A 25,314-nucleotide genomic window follows, 5' to 3' on the forward strand; every position below is an offset into this window, starting at 1 on the left:
AGTCAAAAGAAATCTGGTAAACTTGCAAGTTCAAATGAAGCCAAATGAAGTTACAACAGTCTTGAAACCTTATTCACTAAATAACTTAGCATAACTTAGCATAAAAATAGAACTGTTAGAGATTTGATGTTGGAGATTCACCTGTTAGAGATTAGATGGGCAGAAATAAAATTTGGATGGACTCATAGCATTTTTGATTATTATAGATCCAATAGGTAAAAGGAAATAAAATATATTTTATTTTAAAAATATAATTAATAAAAATAAGAAAGTTTGGCCCAGTTAACTATCCAAATATTAACTGCACAGGATTATAGCTTTAAGCAAGTGGTAAAGTCAAAATAAATCAATAGTTCTATAAGTACAGTATATTTTAGCAAATGAACAGGTAACTGTAAAACTGCCATTTGTGATTATGAGAGGACTTTCTTAGTGAAATTCACTAATTTACAATTTAATCTAATAGCATAAAATGTATAAAGATATTTTTTGCTTATTTTTATCTTAATATTTTGTTAAGATATTTTATAAACTATATCATGGCAACTACGGCATATTTTTAAAATAAAGTTTTTTTAATGCTTTATTAGAGTCTCAGGAATTTCCTAACTGTAGATTACAATATGTCATATAGGCACAAGAAAGAAATAGAAACAGATCTTAGTGCAAGCCGTGGAACTGGCATGCTTAAAGAAAAGTAACTGCAATGGATTGAATGTTTATGTACCCCACAAATTTGTAATGTTGAAATTTTAACACACAAAATGATGGTATTAAGAGAGGGAGATTTTGAGGGTGACTATGTCAGAGGCTTTATGAGTGGCATCACTGCTCTTATAAGAGAGACCTCAAAGGGCCCATTTTTCCTTTACACCATGTGAGGACACAGTCTGTGGGCACCATCTATGAAACAGAAAGAAAGTGGCCCTTCACCAGACATACAATATGCCAGTGCCTGGATTTTGGACATCCCATACTCCATAACTGTGAGAAATAAATTTATGTGTTTTTATGCTGCTCGTTCATGATATTTTGTATCAGCCTAAATGGACCAAGGCAGAACATTATTACCAGGAGTGGTATGTTGCTATAACAAACACCTAAAAATATGGAAGTGGCTTTGGAACTGAGTAGTGAGTAGAGGCTGGAAGAGTTTTGAGTTGTATTCTAGGGCAAACATCATCATGAAAGACCAGTTAAGAGTGCTTCTGGTGAGGGTTTAGAAGACGAGGAGAGCTATAGAGAGATCCTCAGTCTTCTTAGACAATACCTAAGTGCACTGAACAGAATGTTGATAGTAATATAGATGGCAAGGGCTATTATGATGATCCAGAAATAAGGAACATGTTATTGGACAAAGGAGGAAAGGCCATCCTTATTACAAAACAGCAAAGAAACTGGTTGAACTGTGTTTGTGTTCCAGTGTTTTGTGAAAGATAGAACTTGTGAGAAATAAAATTAATTATCTGGCCGAGAAAATTTCTAAACAAAGTATCGAAGGTTCAGCTTGACTTCTCTTGACTCCCTATAGTAAAATGCATAAAGAGAGACGTGATTTAAAGATAGATTTTTAATCAAAAGAAAACCAGAAATTAAAGATTTGGAAAAGTCACAGCTCAGCTATATTGTAAAGAATAAGAAAGTGTGTTTGGGAGAGAGCACCAAGTATATGGCCAAAAAATTGACAATTTAATAAAGAGATTAGTTAGCCATATAAACACAAGGTGGGCCCTATTGTCCAAGACAAAGAAAGAATGACCCCAAAGCAAATTCAGAAATCAGCAGGGCTGCTACCCCCATCACAAGCCCAAAGTGCAAAAGCCCCAGTGAGCACAAGACCACCATAGACAGTCCCCACTAGGAAAATGCCCAGCAAAGTCATGGGAGTAGGTTGCCCTGTGACCTCAGACAGACAGTGCCAGTTGCACTGGAGCCCAGCTCAGGAGAGCTGAAGGTACCGAACCCAAGCACAGAGCTATTATACAGGTAGGGCCACCATGGAGAACCGCTGTGGAGGCAGAGCCTAAGTGTAAAGCCACTGAAGGGACAGAGCCACCCAAAGCCACGGGAGCCAAGCTGCTGCCCCAGGATTCTGGAACATGGGATCATCACCCTAGTGTGTCGGGAAGGTAGCACCTCCACTTCCATGTGTCCAGGAGGTGGAACCATAGGCCAGTGGGCCTGGTGGGCAGAAGACTGAGCCAAAGAAGTTGATTCTTATGCCTTTAGATTTAATTTTGTTTGCTCTGTTGTGTTTTGGACTTATTAGAACCAATTGTTTATTTTGTTCTGGTTCTCCCTTTGGAATGGAAACGTATACTCTATTCCACCATGAGTTGGGTGGGATGGAGTATACTTGTATGCCCATCCCACCATGGAGCTTTGGAAGCACAGAATATGCTTAATTTTACTGGTTCATAGCTGGAGAGAAATTTGCCTCACAATGAATTATACATATCTTGAGTCTCATCCATCTGTAGATGAGAATTTGAACATAGACTTTTGAGTTGGTGCTGGGGCAAGTTAAGACTTTTGGAACTATTGGGATGAAATGAATGTATTTTGCATGTGAGAAGGACATGTATTTGGGAGACCAGAGTCAGAATGCAATGGACACCCCAAAACGTATATGTTAGAATCTTAACCATCAAGGTGATAGTATTAGGAGGTGGGGGCCTTTGGGAGGTGATTAGGTCACAAAGGTGGAACCTTTATGAATGGGATTAGTGCTCTTACAAAAGAAGCACCAGAGAGCTTATTCACCCCTTCCAAGATATGAGGACACTCCAAAAGGTACCATCTAGGAACTAGAAAGTGGGTCTTCACCCAACACCAAATCTGCTGGTTATCTGGACATTGGACTTTCCAGATTATCAGTACTGTGAGAAATAAATTTACCTTGTTTATTAGGCTTATCATGTTATGGTATTTTGTTACAGCAGTTCAAACAAACTAAGATTCAACATTATTCAAAAACTTGCTAATGTAATTGGGTAACTCTTTGGAAAAATGTTTAAATATTTTTGTCCCTTACTGCCTATCAGAATAAATCGTGAGTGCAATTAGTAGCATTTTGATGTAATATGGGAGATACGGGTCCAACAGTATTTTTGAACACATGTTGTACCAGTGATCTGTAAATATGTATTGATTAATCTATATTCCTTTGTTTATTGGACATTCCATATTTGTTATTCAGTTTAAAATATGCTTGGACTTTTTAGGTATTATTAAGGGCACAAGATTATTATTTTATTTGAAATATATCCATAGGTATGGTTTTTATTATGTGAATAAAACCACTTTTACTAAGAGAGATAAAAGGAAAAGAGTCAAAAACTCAAAAGGAAAGAGACTAAAAAGAAGAGTAAAAGAGACAGCAGTGTCAAGGTATCCTGACATCCTGGTTCATAGGTCCAGTTATTTTTGCAATAGAGGTATATTTCTGTCTTCGAGTATTACAAGATACCAGTGTCAAGTTAATAAATTCTCCTGTTCTGCCTAAATTTGTTGGAATTGAGCTTTTTATTGTAACCAAATATGTGCTACATGATATAAATCCTAATATGGCATTTTAATGCCATGAGGTGCATAAGATGCCTGGACAAGTACTACATTTCCTAAAGCATAATAAGTGAATACATTCTCTGTATGTTTTCATCAGTTTAAAAATGTCCATTTAAATGTCTTTGCTTAAATATGAGACTTTAATATAATTAAAATTATATTTAACATTTCAAAGACTTGTTTTATTTCTTAAAAAACTACTTCAGATAGAAAATTCATGCCTATGATAGGAATTATAAATGATATCATGCACCTTGTACTTCAAATTGCAGACAGATATTTAAGGCAAAACTACCTTTCTGGTAACAATTTTCTTGTTTGCTAGGAGCAAATGGACAACATTTCAAGTATAAAACTAAATCTATTAATATATACAATGATTTCCAGATGAACTTAGATGATTTTCAGTATCTTTAATTAGGTAGTAAACAAATAGAAGTCAATAATTATAATTTCACTTCTTAAAACTTCTTTTTCAACAACTACATGCTACACAAAGTTATCAGTATTTACTAGTAAGTAATGAGTATTAAAAATCTGACTATGTGTTGAAAATATTATATTAAAATCAGTAACCACTGTTGAATTATTTTGGCTGGGGAAAATTTTAGCTAAATTTCTCATGTGTAAGTATTTAAGACAAAACAATATAATTTTGTCCCTGCGTTCAAGAATCAGTTGATAATTAAACACTAAAAACATTGAGAAACATTTCCTAAAAATAATGGGTTAATCTATAACATTTACTGTGATGTTTTTGGACAAACAAAGACACTAAATAGAATTATTGCATTATATAAGCAAAGAAGTAACACATAGTCTATAAAAATTTGATGTTTAAAAATGAAGTATTAATAATTGACAACATTTTTTATTAAATCAATTACAACTGATAAATTTTGAAAGATTACATTTTGTCATTATCGATTAGCAAAACGTTAAAAAAACTTGTTATTGCATGCAAGTTGTTTCATTTTATTTGTACTATATAAAGGAGTAAATTGTACAAAAAAAAATTAACCAAACCTGTGATATTTTCAGTGTAATAGTCTTAAAAATTTTAGGATAGTAATAGATACTTCTTAGTGAACTTTGGATTCTTCACCATGAACGGCAGAGGTTAAGTCATGATTCCTGACAAGCAGGTTCCAATCATCTTTCAACTGGAGGAGCACCAACTGTGTGTTTATATAGTGTGACTCCCCGTATTATTTCACTGTAGGATTCTCCTTCCTGACCACCACAACTCACCTACACACATAGTTGAAAAACACTCTTTTAGGCTTGAGGTTAGGTAATTTGAGTAACAAAAGATAGAAGGTGCTCTGAAACCAGATTGTCTTATTTAAACTTAAGCTCAACCAATTAGCTACTTCTTAGTAATACGTTTCTTAGAATATTAGTCATCTTGTAACTGCACCCAGGTTTGGCTGCTCAATGCTTGAAATCCAAATACGAGAGAGAAGGGCTGGTAGGAGGAAAAGCAGGTTAATTCTGAGAGCCAAGCAAATGGAGGTGATGGTGGACTATAGTTGCAAAAAATTTAAATTTAAAATTTTACCATAGAGTTTTTAAAGGGAAACTTGGTATGGAAAACATGAAGGAGTAGTGCAGAGTCCAAGATCTGTGGCTCTTTGTTCCAATGTCTACCTTATGTAATCAGCCATCCACAGGTTTGGTTGGTGTTTTCTTGACTTCTCAGGATAGTGCTGAACTAATTGTTTGCCATTCTCTCAAACAAATGGGCAAGGACTGGACAATCAGAGCTCCATGCCTAGTTTGTTGAAGATTGGCCTCTGGAATGTCTTAAGCAAAACCATAATTGGATAGGCATATATTGCCAGAGGGGCGTGTCTAGAGAGAGAAGGAATGAAAGGGTTAGAGGGAAAGGAGGGGGAAAAATACAGTGTGTGATTAAAATATATTTTTAAAATCGAGGTCTCTAGTTACAATCAAATAATGTGAATACTTATTCTGCAACCAAGTGACTCTTCCATTTATTTATCCATAATAAGTAGGTATGTCTTTTGGACCTTATAATAAAATAATGATTTTCATTAAACAAAGGTTTTCTATATTACAAATATAGAAGTGAGGTTGATAATTCCAAGGTGATTTCTGATAATTTTATACATTTAAGTATTTTTTATCATCTAAATCTTCAACTCATGTATCCTTTGGGACATGGATGCAGCTGGAAACCATCATTCTGAGCAAACTATCGCAAGGACAGAAAACCAAACACCACATGTTTTCACTCATAGATGGGAATTGAACAATGAGAACACATGGACACAGTGTGGCGAACATCACACACCGGGGCCTGCCAGGGGTGGGGGGTGGGGGGAGGGATAGCATTAGGAGATATACCTAATTTAAATGACTAGTTAATGGGTGAAGCACACCAACATGGCGTATGTATACATATGTAACAAACCTGCACGTTGTGCACATGTACCCTAGAACTTAAAGTAAGATAAAAAAAAAGTTTATATTTTTCATGATGTAATATGGGAATCCCTTGAATTATGACATTTCAATTGGAAAACAAAATTTGTCAAATTTACATGTGTTATATTTGTTTCTTTTCATATCTACTAATTTAAAAAGCCCAATGTTATATTAGGTATTTCAGGAGATGGCATACCTACAGATATTTGTCAATTACCATGATATTTATTTCTTGTTATTAATGTACTGTCCTCTGAAATATTATGGAATTGTGTGCAATTTTTTTTTTTGGTCTTCTTTCCTATATTCATTCTTTCTCTATTGCCTGGAAATGGTTGTTCTCATCCATTTCTTTTTATATTTGTACTTACCAATCATCTATTAAGATTCAGATCAAATGTAAACTCTTGTAAGTATTTTCCTGACTTTCACTTTTTCCCTTGTTACCCCCATGGCTTCATTATTGCCATAATTGGTTAATCATGTTGTATTGTATTAACTACCTATGTTCCTCTATTTCTCATGAGACTGCAAGTTCTTTGAGGGCAGAAGCTGTGTTATTTATCATTTTTTCCTGGTATCACAGTTATTAGTACATAGTAGGTCCTTAATAAATATTTGTAGAATGAATGAGTGAACAAAGGAACAGAAGAAAGTCTATGCGATTAACTGCTTTGCACCTGGCCAGTGTGAATGATGCTTTCATGAACTAACCATTTACATTTCATTCATAATTTGTAAACACACAGTGTGGGGGAAACATACGGGCAGACTGAAAATAGTTACAGAAATTGAAACAAAATATAAAGCATGTTAAGGGAGGAATGAAAAGTGAGGGGAAATGGCAGGATTTTTAAAAAAGAAAATGTGGCAGGAGTGTATACAGTTTGAAATTATGAGGTCTGATATCTATTTTTGCCTGAGCCTACTTCCTTTCTTTTCAAATCTGCAGCTGGTAGACTTTCAAATTAAAAAGCGATACTATCACAAATTTTACAAAAATGTTACCTTGAGTGAAGCAAGTTTTGTGCATGTTATAGACATGTATGCTAAGACACCGTGAAGATAAACCTGAAAGTTAATGGAAAAATCAATTAAATTTGATTTTTATAAAAGAGTTTTAGAAGTGATTAATAATTACTGTTAAATGAAGAATTAATTCAATTTTTATCAGTTCCTTTAAAAATTTGCCAGGATTTAGCTCGTGAATTACTTGTTCTTTAAAAATTGTAGGTCATGATCAGAAAGTGTAATACACACACATATTTATATATCCACACGTAAGATATATTTATATTTATATTTTATACACACAATAACACAAGTAAACAGATAATTATTTTGAACCATTTTATAAAACACTGACTTTATGATATATTTTTTTTCATTATTCAATGTCAAAATAGAAAATTTGCCCTCTTTACCTTGATAACTTGTTACATCTGTCATCTTTCTTTAGGGTTTATATGTATCCTCTTTATTAATCACATCTCATTTTTATTTAATGACCAAATTCAGTGGTCAAAGTAATTAAATCTACCTTAGGAACAACTTACCATTTCTATGTGGTTCTAAAATCTTTTGCTAAAGTAGCAGAAAACTTCCTTCTAAAATGATGTAAAAGTGAAAAAAGATATCATATTGAATAGAAAAATCAGGAAGAATAATATCCTAAAGGTAAGGATCTTAAATGCCAAGTGCCCTTTCTCAGCCTCAACCATTTATTCTGAAAATGGCCTATCAAAAAAGCTTAGAGGAGCAGTTTAATTACTGTTCCTTTGACATACGTAATACATTTTCAGTAGCATATCCATGCATTTATTTAAGGCCAAGTGGTGTACAACCAAACTGTCCTCTAAGGTATTTCTGTCTACCATTTTTCCCCACTTGGCCTCTACAGCCACGTTTTAATAACAATGTCTTTCTTGGGAATTATTTTAAAATATAAGCCTTAAATCATGGTCCTCTATAGCAATAATGTAACCCAGCAAGATAATTAAGAGAAGAGCATGACTTACTTTTAAACACTGAATAAGTTTAAATGTTTTAGTATATCTGTATATTATGCTTATAGATATATATTTATACTTTATTAGTACTTTCTACACTGAATCTACGCCAATATGGATACTTACTTCCACCAGCTTATACCTCTGTATCTTCATGTCCAGACCTTCATTTATGTCGTGAATGAAGAAATCAATAATCGCCTGCCATTAGTGGATGGCACAAGGGCAAAGTCCATTTTGTTCATAGTGGTTAGTACCACCCCTGAAACACAATAGAGGAGTCTCATAATAATATTTAAATAAATAGATTACACCTTTTAAATTCTGTATACTGATAAGAATCAAAACACATTTCTTTTTTAATTGTCAATTTTGGTTTTAAATAAATATTAGGTACAGAAATCTCTCTCTTCATATATATATATATATATCCATATTTCCTGAATTTGGTAGTCCTTATCCCACTATAAGAAGCAAGTCATGTAATGGTTTTGCAGAATTAAAATCACTTTAAGAGTTGTCGATGCATTATTAATGTTAATATAATTAATGTATAATATTAATATATTGTTTTGAAGTTTATTCTATAAACATACAGACCATATATATGTATATGATACACATACACAAACATATACCCTTTTTGAGAAATGAAATAAAGTTTGCAAACTTTCCCATCCAATTTGCAAATGCTTTGGTGAATCTGGCCTATGTAGCTTTATCTTTAAAATTAATTTTTATTCTTAATATGTTCTTATATCATATACAGCTATAAGCAAAATATTTTAATGACCTCATTCTAGGTAACATGTGTCACCTAAAAGTGTTAACTATCAATCTTTTTCATCCAGTTTATAAGTGTTGTCTAAATAGTAAAATTTCAGGGTCAACTGAAACTGAGAACTCAAACTGAAACTGAAGACTCCAATAATTAAGAATGGTTCAGAGAATATTATGTTCAAATAAACAAACAAAAATACCCCCATTTTTATTAATCTGCATAATCCCTCTTTGGTTTAATAGGATTTAAACTAGCTCTAAATATATGAGCCTCTTTGAATTTTGAGAGGCTTAAAGCTTTCTTCCAAGCAAGCAAGGTGGATTAAAACCAACCTTTGTGTTTTACAATTTGCATTTAACTGACCTATACTGTAAGTCTAACTAAAGCACTTAAGTGTTTTCTTCTCCTGGAGCTGACATCTCTCTAGGTAAGATCATGAGATTCTATGTCCTTTGATGTATTTCAGCTTTTGCAAGCACAATAACATGAACGAATTCCTTGCCAGATATCCTCTTCTCTCCCAACCCACACATGCCCCCAAAGCATTCTCGGCTTTCATACAGAGCTCTCTATTTTTGTGGCAAATGTTCTCATTTAAGGAGGAAAATAGATTTTCTGAGAAACTCCTGAAGGGGGAACAAAAGATCTTCTTAAGGAGCTGTCAATGGGATGTCAATGAGGTGTTAAAATAGGTCAAGGCCATGCTGAATTTTTCCTTTCTTTTTCAATAATTTCTCTAAATTTCCAGTAGTCAATGTTAACAAAATGAAAAACCACCTTTTCTTTCATATGGTCAGCTTTGATGAATCTCATTGGCATTCTCAAGACTATTGACCTACAGGTCTTTTGAAACAGAACCAAGATTTCTATGTATAGTTCTTCGATTTATTAAAAACAAAACACAATATCATGCATTAATTATATTATGTAACTGCTATAATTTTTATCATTTATGTAAAAATCTCAAATATATGGGTACATATAAACATAAAAACAAAGGAATGTGTAGCATATACTTTCATGTCTGTTTTGGAAGGCTATCACCTTAGGTGAACTAAGTTGCATAGTTAAATGTGGATGACAAAGAGGCAGCCAAATGTAAATCTCTTTCAAAGAAAAAGGAGGAAAAAAAGAAAGGAAGGAAGGCAAGCAGGCAAGCTGAATGTATTATTCAATAATGAAGAGAGTGCTGTAAGGCACTGTTTGTCTGAACAAAGTGGGCAGTTGATATTTACAAGTATGAAATATATTAACTGGATTGCTGCTTTATGGATTGGCTGACTTTCAGAAGCATGAGGATGACTCTCCAAAGCCTGGCTACTGATGCCAAATTGTCACAGATCATTTACAACCATTTTAAATAAGTACAATTATTTTAAATAATTCTCGTATGTGTTACTTACTACAGCTGAAGAAAAATCAGTCCTTTCCTAGTAGGTCAGAAACTTTTTAATCTCAGTCAACCTTCTCTGTCTCTTCCAGCCAAAGCTCCAGGGAATATCATCAGGTATTGTCTAGAGCTCTGTTGTTGATTAGATCAGAAGACAAACGCGTCATTTCTGAAATTCTGATTTTTCAGTGTGTGTATTAATTAGCATAATTTTATACTGCTTTTTTTCTTTGAATCATATACAGAATCATTTAGTGATGATAGTTGTACAAAAGGCCTTATGTAGCATATCAAATGGATATGAGCTAAGTAAGAATAATTTAAACTATTACAAGATTTTTCAGTCTTGCTGAAGAAATCAAGCGACAATGACTCCCTATGTCCGTATTTTCTTTCATCTACATAGGGTTTTTTTTTTTTTAAATGATATAAGCTTTAGACAAGTTACCTTCCCATTAGTACAGATCTGGATTTTCCATATTAATAGTGGTATTCATTCAGGTACTTAAGTTCAGCACTAATACACACTTCCTGCTGGTTGGCCAAAAACATAAAAAATAAGAAAAAAAAACGGAAGTTATTATTTCATCCATAACTAATTGAAGTAAGAAATTAAACTCATGAGTGGTTCCCCAGGACATAAGCTATACTATTTATTATATTAGATATTTATTATGTTAGGTCAAGTAAGGAATACATTTTTTATTACCACCTTGTGTCGTTCACTGCTATGGAGAAGATGGCCATCCTCAGGAGTCTGTTGTAAAAATTATTATACTACCAGAAAAGGATATTATTTTTCCCATCTCCGCAAGAAGACAGTTCTCTGAGAAAGTTAAGAAGTCATAGACTTGTAATGGTATAGCTTTTTATGCCACAGAAAAGTAATCCTTCCACCTGGATTGGCATTAAAAATGAAGTAATTCTCACACTAAAAAAAAAAAGAAACTAAGAAATGCACAAAAGATGTTACTATTTTTAGTAGATTTCTAGGTATATTATATCTGGAAGTTTTCATGAAAAACAGTCACTATTACAACCTAAGAATACTTATTTATCCTGTTCCATTGCAAATGTAACTTTCTTTGTGTTCAGAAGGGTACCATTATAGGTAAGGTTGCCTGATACACCTTGATGTTCTCATTTTTTTCTATGCTTGAACATTTTGAACCAATGCAAGTTACCATTATTGGTTCATTCATTTGTCTTTTCTCAGACAAGACACTGAGTTACATAAATTGCACATACTACCAGTAGTTTGAGAAATCAAAATTAAAGACTTGTGGCATCTGGGATTAAATGGAGAGTCTTAAACAAGGACGGAGGAAAAATATACCTAAAAAGGGAAAATGCAAATGTGTACAGAGAAGATAAGACAATGGGAGTTCAAGGACTCTCTTATTCTAATTGATATTGAGCAAGAACTATCTACCCTATGCATACTCCAAGGATTTGAGTCTGTCGTTTACCTCTCTAACTGGAGAAACTTGCTTTAATCTTCTGTGGGTGTAATTTTTTAGTTCTTTTACTTTAATAATGGGAGAAGTTGTTTTAGTTAATTAACACACATCCAAGTATGAATTCCTTGTACTTTAATTGTTTACAAAGTAATCAAGGATACCTGATAGAGTATATTTCTCCAGCAATGTCCACAATCAGTATTTCTCTGAAGTCTTTTCCAGAATGCCAGATCACCTGATATAGGTTATACAGGGGATGATTTGATGGTTGAAAGGAAGGACTCCATGATGGGACTGATGTGAATTAGTGCTTTAAAATATTTAGCTAACCAACTTGCAGAAGACTGAAAACAAGTACAGAGGGATTTATTTTTATTTGCATGGGACAGTCAGTGACATTGACGGGGGTAATCTATGACTTCTTGTGAAGAAAGAATGAAAGGATATGAAAGTGAATTATAGTATGCTGAGTCATCAGAGATTAAGGATGTATGACAGTTTAGATAAATTTAGCTTTAACACTCCATTTGTTCTTCTCACTTTTTCCAAGATTTGTAGATGGTTTGGACACTGAGTATCTGAGTAAGAGACATGACTTTACATCATAACTATCATAGTACAATGTATGTTGAAATGTACTAGCTAGGGAAAAATGTAATATGACAGTTTTAGCCACTGTGAGTACAGGAGCTTGTTAACAGGAGAATACTTTTAACTAGAAAATAAACGTGTTGTTAGTGAATTATTGTACCCACAGAGGGAGGCTATTATTTGGTGATGTTTAAAGAGTCCCTCTGGGTGTGGTACCAGTTTATGTTTAATATTTACAGTATTTCTAGGATTGTGTTCATTATAGATAAAGTTTAAATTGGCATGTCTACTGCCCTTCTTGAAAATGTTTCTATCTGGTTTTGTTTGATACTTTTGCCATTTCATCACCACTGAATTCTCATAGAAAATTTCGGCAAAAAGTGTAGAGATTTTCTTGTTTTCCTAGGCAAGTGTCCTCGCTTCTCAAGGCCTATTCTTATGTATCATACAAATCATTATTTCTGAAATTTCTTTCCAGAATCATTGGGCAAACTGTCCATCAATAATGCTATTACTAAGCCTCTATACAGATAACATCTTTCTGATATTAGATTTTTCCTTATGAGCATTTTATCACAGTGGACTCCTTGTTATGTAGACATCATTCGTAAAAATTTGTCATTTACCAAGGAAAGCACCAGCATTAAGATTATAATGAAATTACACTTAGGAAGCAGAATTTTCTCAGGAAGACATGGCAGTTTTCATATGAATGGTCACATGACAAATAGGATAAAGGTCACTATAATTGGCCAAAAGTTTATAATTGTGAAGCATGTCTTGATTTCCATTACAAAATAGTATCTGAAGTGGCCATGTGATCAATGAACTCTATGACCCTAAAACACAAGCTATACAAGGTAATATTCCTTAATAATTTGACAGAACAAAGATGACCTCAATGTCTGTTGAGGTACCCAAGGCAAAGTATGATTAATTGACTTTTCATAAAATGGGTATTACTCTAAAGTATCTACAACCATCAATCTCGGGAGTTGCATTCAACTGGAGATTGATTGGTCTTCCTTTTCTGTGTGTTCCATTTGAAGCTTATCTTTATGCAATTAAATGACTTCAAGTTATCAAGATAACAAAAAATATCTGAGATAATAATATCTACAATTAGATAAATAGAAAGCAAGGGAAGTAAAACACACTTGGCATGAGAATGTATCAAATAGTCCATCTCCAAAACAAAACATTAACTCATGGAAAATAAATAAGCACAGAAAATTGTTGAGATCGATTCACCTAGCAGTGAATAAAGAAGATGGTTGTAGTTTGAGCACAAGGGTTTAAGTTAGTGTGCCTGTTTCTCTGAGTATCCCATGGAATGACTGTAATAAAAAGAAAAAATCTAGGCTGAGTGCGATGGCACACACCCATCATCCCAGCAGTCTGGGAGGCTAAGACGGGCGGATCACAAGGTCAGGAGATTGAGACTGGCCTGGCCAACATGGTGAAACCCCGTCTCTACTAAAAAATACAAAAATTAGCTGAGTGTGGTTGTGAGCGCCTGTAATCCCAGCTACTCAGGAGGCTGAGGCAGGAGAACTGCTTGAACCTAAAAGGCGGAGGTTGCAGTGAGCTGAGATTGTGCCACTGCTCTCCAGCCTGGGCAACAAAGCAAGACTCTGTCTCAGAAAAAAAAAATCTATATTACTGAAAGCTAAATGTGTTGAAGAATAACATCACAACTCAAAATTTGAGACAAAATGCTGAAATTTTTTTATTGCTATGCAAAGGAAAGAAGACCTTGTAAGACACACTGCCTGAGCAAAGCATAGAGAAGATCTCAAATAGAGATTTGAGAAATGTGTTCCATATCTATGCTTCCTCACCCAATAGCTCACAGGATAATGACCTCAGAAATCTATTCGTCATTCTGCATATACCCCTTTTCCTTGCCTCTCACTCTCAGAGAATGACTTTCATAAATACTTCATTGAAAAAATAGAAACAATCCAACAGGAATTTTCTTATTTTTCTACCATAATAAGTACAACATGCACTCATCTGCTCAATATTTCCTGTTTCTTTTTCTGTTCCAATTATTATGTTTAAAAGTTAAAACTTGCCTTTGACAAAAGATATAAAGTTACTTTTCCATAGAATCTTTTCTTTCTATTTTATTTTATTTTATTTTATTTTATTTTATTTTTTGAGACAGAGTCTTGCTCTGTCACCCAGGATGGAGTGTAGTGGTATTATCTTGGCTCACTGCAACCTCTACCTCCCAGGTTCAAGAGATTCTCCTGCCTCAGCCTCTTGAGCAGCTGTGATTACAGCTACCCACCACCATGACTAGCTAATTTTTGTATTTTTAGTAGACACAGGGTTTCGCCATGTTGGCCGGGCTGGTCTCGAACTCCTGACCGCAGGTGATCTGCCTGATTTGGCCTCCCAGCGTGCTGGAATTACAGGCATGAGCCACCACACCTGATGGGTCTTATCTTTTCTAAGTTGCTGAAGGTTTGTACTGCTGTGGGTGCCATCTCTCCCATTCTTAATCATCAAATTGTTTCTCTCTAGATGCTCTTCCATCAACAGACGAACATGCTCTGGCATTTTGCACACGTGTGCAGAACTACTCATTACCACTCCAATTCTCTGATTTCATTTGTAGGAAAAAATTTAGAAAGAGTTTATATTTGTTATATTTGTTTTCTTCTCCCTATAAAGATTGGTACTCATTATAGATTTTGTCTATTGATTTTATTCCTGTATTTTGTCATACACAAGTTCTTTTTTCAAGTTTACCAATGAACTCCATGTTGTATAACACAATAGATACATACAATCTTATTATATTTCTTCAGGTGTTTGAAACAGATGAACACCCAATGAAATAAGCATTTTATTTTTCATTTTCTATATTCTACCACCAACCTAATAAAAGCCTGCAATAATTAGTCTTATCTGCTAATATGTTTCCAGTGCTTACAACAGAATGTGGATTAAAATAGTTGTGTAACAAATAATATTTTGTGATTGAGTTTAAAAAAGACAATATCCACTCAAAGTCATTAAAATAGCAGCATTTATTAAGATAGCTAGTTGTTCACATTACTGGTATAGAAACACAGTAGCTTTCCTATATGCAGAAGTTAATTCTTAAAATAAAAATAGGACAACTTGTCCACTTATAGCATTCAAAAATATTATATAAAAATAATATTAACAAAATATATACATTAAATATACTATAGAAATGACACTTTAAACTCAACAGAAACATAAAAGAAGTAAAGAAATAAAAAGGAAGGTACCAACATGTTGTTACCTATGCGAAGACATGCTCTTCAAATAGATTTATCTTATTTAAATTAAATTACATATTTAAAGCTATCTCAATATAAATCATGACAATATTATTTCTAGAACTAGAAATAAACCATCAAAGTTTCACCCCACACACATTAAACAGGTAAGAAATTACAGCAAAAGCAAAATAACTATGTCTAACTATTATTTTAATACATTCTAAAGATAAAGTGATATAAATCATCACCATTTTTTTAGGAAGGATGGGTCAATAGAGCACAGAAGGAAGTTTTTAGATAGGCTAAAATATATGGATGAATTTGTTGCATAATGTTATTCAGATTTCATGTTATGAAAGAAAATGAAATTATTTAATAAATAAAGTAAGGATAGCCAAATCTTATTGAGATTTGCAAAGATATAATAAATCACAACCTTAATTAAAACATCCAAATATTTTCTAAGTGACTCAAAGGTATTAATTTTAACGTTATACTACAAGGATACTCTAAAAAATTTATGATACTAAAAATAATGCAAGATAGTATAAAGATTCCTTAAAATGTTACTTTTCAAGATGTTTGTGCCAAGACAGTCCTTGAAGTCATGCAATAAACCTTGAAAGAACCATGATAATGCTATGAAATACTCTTTGAAATATTAATAATACATTCATACCCATAAAACTATTATAAATAATTTTTTAAAAAAATTAGAACATGTAGAGAACACATTTTAAAAACACCCATGAGGAAACAGTCTTCAGAAATAAAAGTACACATGATCAATAATGTTAATTTTCTTCATATTGAAATAAATGTGTCAAAAAGCAATTATTTACCTAATCAGTTTTTAAGAGCATGTTGACACATATTTTTGCTCAAGTAATTGATAAAAGAAAATCTCATTGAATCTTCTGAGAAATATATTTAGCAAAAATGTTTGTAAAGAAAGTCAAACTGTATAAAATTTAAATTGATAATTAAACTTCTGTTTTAAATGCGGCAGAGTTGCCCTTTCTTTGAAATTATTTTAAAATAAAGGCAATCAGAAAAGAAATAGAAACACAAATTTATTTACCCATGGAACTAAAGAGACATGTCGGATCATCTGAATACAATACACTGTGGCTGTAAGTATCAGAAAGCCTGAAAAAGTACCGCTTTCTTACATAAGCAGCACAACCAGAGGTGTAAGGCTAATCGTGCGTTTCATCTTGTTTTTGCCTTTGCAACAGGAGAGTAGTGCACAACTTTAAAAGTTCCCACTACTCCTCTGTTTCCAAAGAGAAAGAGAAATGAACATGGTTTTAAGAGTCAGGCATGAAAGATATAATTGCAGGAAAAGGTCTGTATGTGATGTTTAAAGTGAAGAAATACTTTGCGTTGTAAACAAAACAAAAGCTGCCAATCTAAGTTTATTAGATTCAAGTAAAGGCTTAGTAAAGACTGCAATCACACACAATTTTTTCTCTTGGGAAGTGCATGTATTCGCTTGGATTAGCCTCTCCAAAACATTATACAGTTGCTACTTACTGTTCTGGTAAAAAACTCAAACCAGTCAAGTATGTGTAATTATTATTATTAATAATAATAATAATGGCAGTTTCAGCCCTGGAATTTAGATGACCGGAAAGAGCATCATTTGCTCCCTTATAATAAAATTGCTGGACAAACTACAAATAAATGATATTTTCTGAAACATTCAGAGAATGGAGAATATACAGCAATCATCTTCAAAAATAGAGAGTGACATGCCTGAACAGAGAGAAACGGTAGCAAACATTTGCTTACCTTGGATAGACACCACCAAACACCATATACTGCAATGAAAGATTCAGTTAGAAATGGTTAACAGATTTGTAAAGGTGGAGATTTGGCTGACCAAAAAAGGGTAAAACTTCTGAGATCCGTAAGAGGGACTACATCCTCTCCCAGACTTTTCCTCCAGGAACCGTATAAATTGCTCACAGGGAAGGTTGGAAAACATCTTGAGGTTCCTTCAAGTGCTGCTGGAGGAGAATTGTCACCACGATCAAAATTCTACACCAATACAACATTCCTAAGGAACAAAAGGCTTTACACGTGACGGTTATCAAAACCTGGAGCCTGAGGAACATGGTGGAAAATCACTGAAGCTGGAGAAAAGAAATGTCGACCACCACCAACAATGCCAGGCAGGGCGTCTTCTCCATCTCATCTAAGCAACAAAAGGCCTTAACCTACTTGGGGAAAGGAGTCACAACAGTAGCATAGAGAGAGGAACAGTAAATAAACAAACACATAAAAATAGACATATATTTCTACATCTGGGGAGAAGTTAACCTGAGCCTTACATATGGAGAAGGGGCAGGAAGACTCCTGAAAGCTACAGCATTGAGACCCTAGTAAACCGGAATCTAAGATGACGCTGATTCGGCACATCCACCTACATCCTGTTCACCCAACCCCATCACCACACTACCAAGTCCGGTAAAAATGACAGCTGAATGTTTATTTGCTGTGAGATATATTATATAACTCTGGAGGAGCAAAGGAAGGCCTAAAACAAGTAGAGAGAGAAACACAAGTTATTATTTAAAAAATTTGAAACACCTGATGCAAAAAGGGTAGACCAAAAACCCAAAACAAGGGCACGTTCTCTTTTAACACAAGACGACAGGCTGAATGCCCAGCAGAAGGCAATGAAAAGAAATCAGTAATCTAATGTCTAAGACTGCTTGAATTGGATTTTCAGTTATTTAGTTCTGAATGTGTGCTTACTGATATCCTGAAGCCACACCAACTTTAGTGTTAAGATCAAGATGTTGCCCACCAACACCCAGACACCTGGATCCTGCTTTTCCTTCATTTCAAAGTTCTGCTAATTTGTGCTAAATTAGATTCATGTGTTCACAAAGAAGCTCTTCAAATTACTTTCCAGAGTTCTTTCATTGTCTAATGAGATAAAATATAAATACATTTGTCTTTCCCAAATCTAGTTTCAGCTGTACATGTATATGAGAGATGGTCATGTAACTAAAATATTTCCATAGTTTCTAACACTACATTAGTTTTTTTTTCTTTTTTATATGTTTTCATCATTTGAATAAGTACTTGGAACATAAGAAGGACTAAAATGAGTCCCTTAGTCATAGTTAAGAACCAGAAATTGGAACGGGGTGCACTTAACTTGTACCTGTAATTCCAGCTACTCAGGAGGCTGACATGGGAAGATGGCTTGAGGGCAGCAGTTTGAGGCTTCAGTGAGCTATGATCTTGCCAGAAGTCCAGAATAGTATTCTGCTAAAAATTTACAGTGCTCGTTAAAAAAAGATCTGTTTCTTATTTCTTCTCTCTGCATGGTTAAGTGAAAACCATACCTGAACAGGCTTTCAAGTAAGATACAAAGTGTAGCTATCCTAAGTCAGTGATCCTTTATTGATGCTTTCTTTTACACTTGATTATACTTCGGTTTCTTTTTTTATATTTGGTATAGTTATTCAGTCTAGTTATCCTAGACTTTTAATGATTCTCATTTCAGATGTTTTCTTTGAGTATTAAAAATTATGTAATAGTCTTTTCTCCCCTATTCTTGATCTTCTCTTCCAGTGGTGTTAGCAGAGTTCACTCAAGGTCTTCTGTTTTAACATGAAAAGACGAATTTCGTCCCAAAGCCTGCTGATTTCTGCCATCTTAGCTGGGCTAATACTTGGATTTCTGGAATTGACTTCTGTAGCTATAAAACATTAAGTAAGGCTTCAGATCTCATTCTCTTTTCTGCCTTTGATATCAACTCTCACCTACAAGATTGAATTCTTTTCTCTTTACTTTGGAAAGTATACCTATTTCTGAAGGTAGTTTTTTTCCTGCAGTTTAATCCCATCTATATGATATTTTGATGGTTTTCTTGAGAATTTATTCATATGGATAAAATGTAACTTTCTAGTTTTTCTGATATGCTGTTTTTCCTAGTTTTAATATTTTATTGCTCTAAAGAGACCTAGAAAATTGAGCAATGTTCATTTATTATTATTCATCCAAACTATCAATTCCTTTGTATTTTAAGAAAACTACTTTATAGTGATTATTTGTCTCTTTTCCTTTATTATGTACATACCAAGACTTGCTAATATTTGTTAATTCACATATTAGCTGCAAAGGATTTCTTAATGTGGATTTCTGGCTAAGTTGAGGGAGGTTCCAGGATTACTAAAATTGTATGAAAATTATTACATGGTAGGAGTGTGTGAGAAATGGCTTATTTCATTCAGCATAGATAATAGTCATATACAATCAAATGTATAAATTTTGATTTTTAGTGTTCAGTATTTGGTTTTCAGTTTTAAATTTACAATATTGACAATTACAGGCACCCACTCAATTCTAGCTAAAAAATACTTCTGTCATCATCGAAAGTTCCCTTGCATTTCTTTTCAGTCGATACTGATCTCACCCCAATGGAAACTGCTTTCTGATTTCTATCACTACAGATTAGTTTCATATTTTTATAAAATGTATATAAATTTAATCATACAAAAGAGACATTTGATATCTTTTTTAACATAATATTTTTAGGATTCATCAGTATCATCACATGGGCAAATGAATTATTTCTGTATAAACAACGTAAATTCCGTGAAATAGTGTATGGGAACACTGCATTATTCCTTTGAGTCTTATTTTTAAGGATTTGCAAGACACATTCTCCAGTTAATGGACATTGGGTTTTTTCATTACTGATTATTTTCAATAAAGGTACCATTAATATTTTTCACACTCTTGTTGGCATATGTTTTCATTTCTCTTGAGTAAACACACAGATAGGTCATGGAGTCACAGGGCAGATTTTTTAAGTTTTTAAGAAATTACAAAAGAGTTCTTCAATTTGGTTGTATGGTTTTGTTTTATGATCAACAATGTATTTTTGGTTGCTCCACTTCCTTACCTACATTTGGTATTTTCTGTATTTTGATGCTATTCATTATAATGAATGAAGAATAAGATCTCATTATCTTAATTTGCTCTTCTTGATGACTGATAACATTCTGTATTTCGTTTGTAAAGCATTTATTAAGATTTCCATATTTCAGGTCATTTCAATTTATTTCAAAAAGTGCATGGCCACTCTTGACATTTTGTGCCAAATAATTATTTTGGTGGAGGGGGGAATTTCCTGGGCATTGTGGAATGTTTAGAGAATTCCTCATCTCTACTCAGTAGATGCCAGTATCACCCCAGTTGTGAAGCGAAAATGTCTGCAGCCAATGCTAAATGTCCTATGTGGGAAAAAGTCACCCTTGATTGAGAAGCAAGGCCATTATTTTCTTCAGGGTTGCAAATTTTAATAATAATTAAATTGTCATACATTACATTATTTCTGGGATGTCTAGCATAGGTATGAATATTAATCAGCAATAAAAAGAACTCATAACAATACTCCAACTAGGATAACAGCCCTTAGACTGTATAGACTCAGTGATAATGTAGATCTTAAAATATAAGACATTCTGTTGGTAATATCCCAGGGCTCCATTGTGAGTAAAGTACTTCCTACAGCTTTACTCTTCTATAGACCCACCAACCATAATACAAATGTACTAAAAAACTAACACTATAGCAAATGTCCTTGTGATTACTATAATAGTGTGCACTAAGCAAACTGTAATATATTAAAGATGTCCACGTATTCTTTTGTTAAAAAAAAAGGAGCTAACCAATATGTTCTCATCTTAGTCAGTTTGGCCTGCTATAACAAATTACCACAGACTGAGGGGCTTAAAGACCCAACATTTATGTCTCACTGTTCTGGTGGCTGAAAGTCCGAGGCCTCATTGCCAGTATGGTCAGGTTCTAGTGGGGGCCTTCTTCCTGGTTTGCAAATAGCCAGCTTCACCTTGTAACTTCACACGGCAGAAAGAGAGTGAGAGAGCTCTCTGTGGTGTGGTCCCTTTAGTGAGGGCACTAATTCTGTTTATGAGGGCGGAGCCTAATTACCTCCTAAGACACCACCTCCTAATACCTTCAGATTGAAAGTTAAGATTTCAACATATGAATCTGGGGATGGACACTAACATTCGGTCCACAAAAGTTCCTGAAGATTTTCCATGCTAATAAAATAGAATAGTCATATATAAATAGAAAATATGCCACTAATTTAGAATTAATACTTGGGTAATTATTATTTTAAAAATTAACTTTGAAAATGTGAAACAATAGAATAAATCATAAAATTCAGTTTATACTGATAGAGTTATTTAAAATCAACTAACCTTTTGATATTAATATCTTAAATTCCTGAATTAATTCCTAAAATGTTATATTTGAGGATAGTGGCTAATAGGAACATTCATTAAATAAATTTTTCAAGCAGATTTTATTTCAGTAGATGATATTTTTAAACTCCCTTGTAAAATATATTAGAAATCAATACAAATTTTCTCTCAAATATATATATACATATTAGATGTATATTCTTTTCCATCCTAATGGCTGCACCATAGTAAAAACTTAAATCATTATATCAGTAAAGCTATCAATAGCAAACATATTTTTGGTTCACATGAACCCTAAATTTGACATCTAAATGTTGGTACTGTTATAAAAATTTAACAATAAAGTTAGAGGTTATAAATCATGTAATTTCTGGCATATCAAATATTAAATACATCTCTTCTCTATATTTTTGATGATCATTGGTTTTTCTCTTTGGTTCATTCAATTTTGGGAAGCTGTCCATCATATAATTTAATTATCAGCCAGTTCTTATTGTCAAACAAATCAGCCAAAATTTTATTCTGTCACAAAAAGCCCAGCTTTATTAACTGATCTAAATAAGTATGCCCATAAATACAATCTCATTCTGAATTATAACCCAAAGATGATGAGAAAGATAAATAGATAAATAAAGCAATAATCATCAGTATTCCTTAAAGAAAGTAGCTTTGCTCTGCTGCCATGAGGTATGCTTTCTGGACATTTACTACTTTCAATCGCCGGTGGTATTTTATCCTGGGTCAGTGCTCCATGTTAATATTTGGTAATGGTAACTGGTATGTATCTATTTTATAAAGAGGGGCAAATGCTTTTAAAAAAAAAAGATGAAAAGAAGGAGGAACAAATCACAGACTCGGTTTTTAGAGGAATCACTATTAAGAAAGAGTAAACTAGGCAGTTCAGGATCTGGAGAATTATTTTCTTAAAATTTTATATTCCCTCTTACTAACTGTAAGCATATCTGGTTTTTAGAATACTACACTAGATCACTGCAATAGTGATAATGACTGCAATGGTAACTGTATATATCAACCTGGGTGGGCCACAGTGCCCAGATGTGAGCTCAAACATTATTCTGGATGTTTCTCTGAGGATGTTTTTTGATGAGATTAACATTTAAATCTGTTGCCCTTAATAAGGCACATTACCTTCTATTTTGTGAGTGGGCCTCATCCAATAAGTTGAAGGTCTGATTAGAACAAAAAATTGATTTTCCATTCCCTCAGTAAGGTAAGAGGGAATTCCTCCTACCTTACTGCCATCAAATCTGAATTTAAAAATTGGTTCTCCTAACTTATTTAGTCTCAGGAACACCCTGCAAATTTTCAACTTTCCAGCCTCCATAATCTTGTGAGACAATTCCTTAATATACGTATATATACACATATATACGTGTGTGTGTATATGTATACACATACACACACAAACACATCTTATTCGTTCTGTTTCCCTGGAGAACCCTGATATATAAGGACCATGGCCCTTTCTTTTCCCTTTAAAATAAATTTTCTACAAGAACTGGAGTTACAATTTTAACTGTAAAACTAAAATTTATCACTTCCCAGGTTAAATCCTATTATATAAAAATCCTTTATGCTAATTTTTAACATATTCTCCCTTAATTACAACATCTTATAGTTATCTTACACTATTCATTGTCTGAATTATCACTCTTTTGCACTGCAACATATATATTATCACTTATCTTTGATAATCTGCATTGACACTATTAGATTGTAAATTGCTTGCGATCACTATGAAAATATTTATTTACTTTAGTGGAAGAAGCAATATTTTAAACTAAAATTCACTTGTCCCCAATTTCATAAATTTTACTAAAAACTATTTTCTGCAAGCTCCACCTATTTTTCTTCTATATATTATGGATTGAAGTGTAACTAACTCTCATGCAACTATATATTTCATTTTCTTCAGTGTAAAAAGGGGAAATTTATATTATTTCAGATACTGTTTTATGTATATTAAAATAAATATAAAATTCTATATTATCACCTACTCCATTTATTGAAAAATGATATAAAACGTTTGAGGTACTCAACTGTTGTTACATCGAGTGTTCTCTATATGTTAATTAGATGCTGTTGTTTTATTTGGTTGGTTCACATATTGGTTGGTTATTTGGTTGGTTCACACATTCTATATGCTGTCATTGTTCTTTCTAGTAGTTTTATCAACTGCTACAAAGGAGATATTGAATTCTCCAACTCTAATTGAGTCCATCATTTTTGCTTCATGAATTTTGAGACTCTGATGTTTGACGCATACAAACTTAGAATTTTTAATTCTAGTCTTCCTGGTGGAAAGGATCCTTTTATCATTATGCAACATCCCTGTTTGTTTTTAGTCAAGTTTTTACTCTGAAGTCTATTTATCTGAAATTAATAATAATTTAGCCACTCCTAGGGTTTTTTGTATTAATGTTTCTATAATAAATCTTTTTCCATCTTTTTACTTTCACTCTACCTATGTCACCTATGTCACCAAATTTAAAGTCATTTTCTTCTAAAAAGTATATGATGAGTCTACATGTTTAAAATCCAATCCACCAATCTCTGCCTTTTGGTTAGTGCATTTAGATAATTTATATTTCTATTTATTGGTATCATTGATATGTTAGAACTGAAGTCTAATCATTTATTTATTTATTTATTTTGTTTTCTCTAGCTCTTGTTCCTCTATTTTTTCTTTTATTGCCTCCTGTGAGTACTTTGAACACTTTTGGAATTCCATCTTGACTTATTTTACTGGGCTTGAGTGAATATTATTGTGTGATTTACTCTGTGGGTTTTCCGAGTATGACTATATATATATATGACAATATCGTTTGCTAGTATCAACGCTTTTGACTTAAAGGGAAGTGTGAAAACCTTAATTTCATATAATATGTCCTTTTGATTTTCCAGCTTTTAAGTATCATTGTCTTGACTATAAGATAGTGTTATAATTTTTGTTTCAATCTTCAACTCTAATTTATAAAATCCATAAGAAAAAGGTAATTCATTGTATGTACTGATATTTCTGCTTTTTTCCATGGTTCTTTTTTCAACCTAACACTCCAGGTTTCCCTATTTTTATAATTTCCTTTCAGTTTGAACTACTTTCTTTAACCTGTCTGTAGTACAGGTCTTTTGGCTGTAAATTATTTTGGCTTTCCTTTGAAGTGTGTATCTGCTTTCTCTTCATTCCTGAAGAACAGTTTCACCAGATATAACATTTTTAGTTGATAATTCTTTTTTCAGCACTAGAAAAATGTGTCACTTCCTTCTGGCCTCCATACATTCAGATGAGAAGTCTTCCATCATTTGAATTGTTTTTTACCTATAATTAGTGCATTGTTTCTCTCTAGCAGCTTTCACGATTTTCCTCAAGTCTTCAGTTTTTAAAAATTTAGTTATGATATGTCTTGGTGTGAATTTCTTTAGGTTTATCCTCTTTTGTGTTGACTCAGCTTCCCACTAAATTTTAGAAATTTTTGGCCATTTGGGGTACGAGCAGTCATTTAGCTCCATGTTTATTCACCTATCTT

This window comes from Chlorocebus sabaeus, chromosome 7 (genome assembly GCF_047675955.1).
Source record: "Chlorocebus sabaeus isolate Y175 chromosome 7, mChlSab1.0.hap1, whole genome shotgun sequence".
In the NCBI taxonomy this organism is placed as follows: Eukaryota; Metazoa; Chordata; class Mammalia; order Primates; family Cercopithecidae; genus Chlorocebus; species Chlorocebus sabaeus.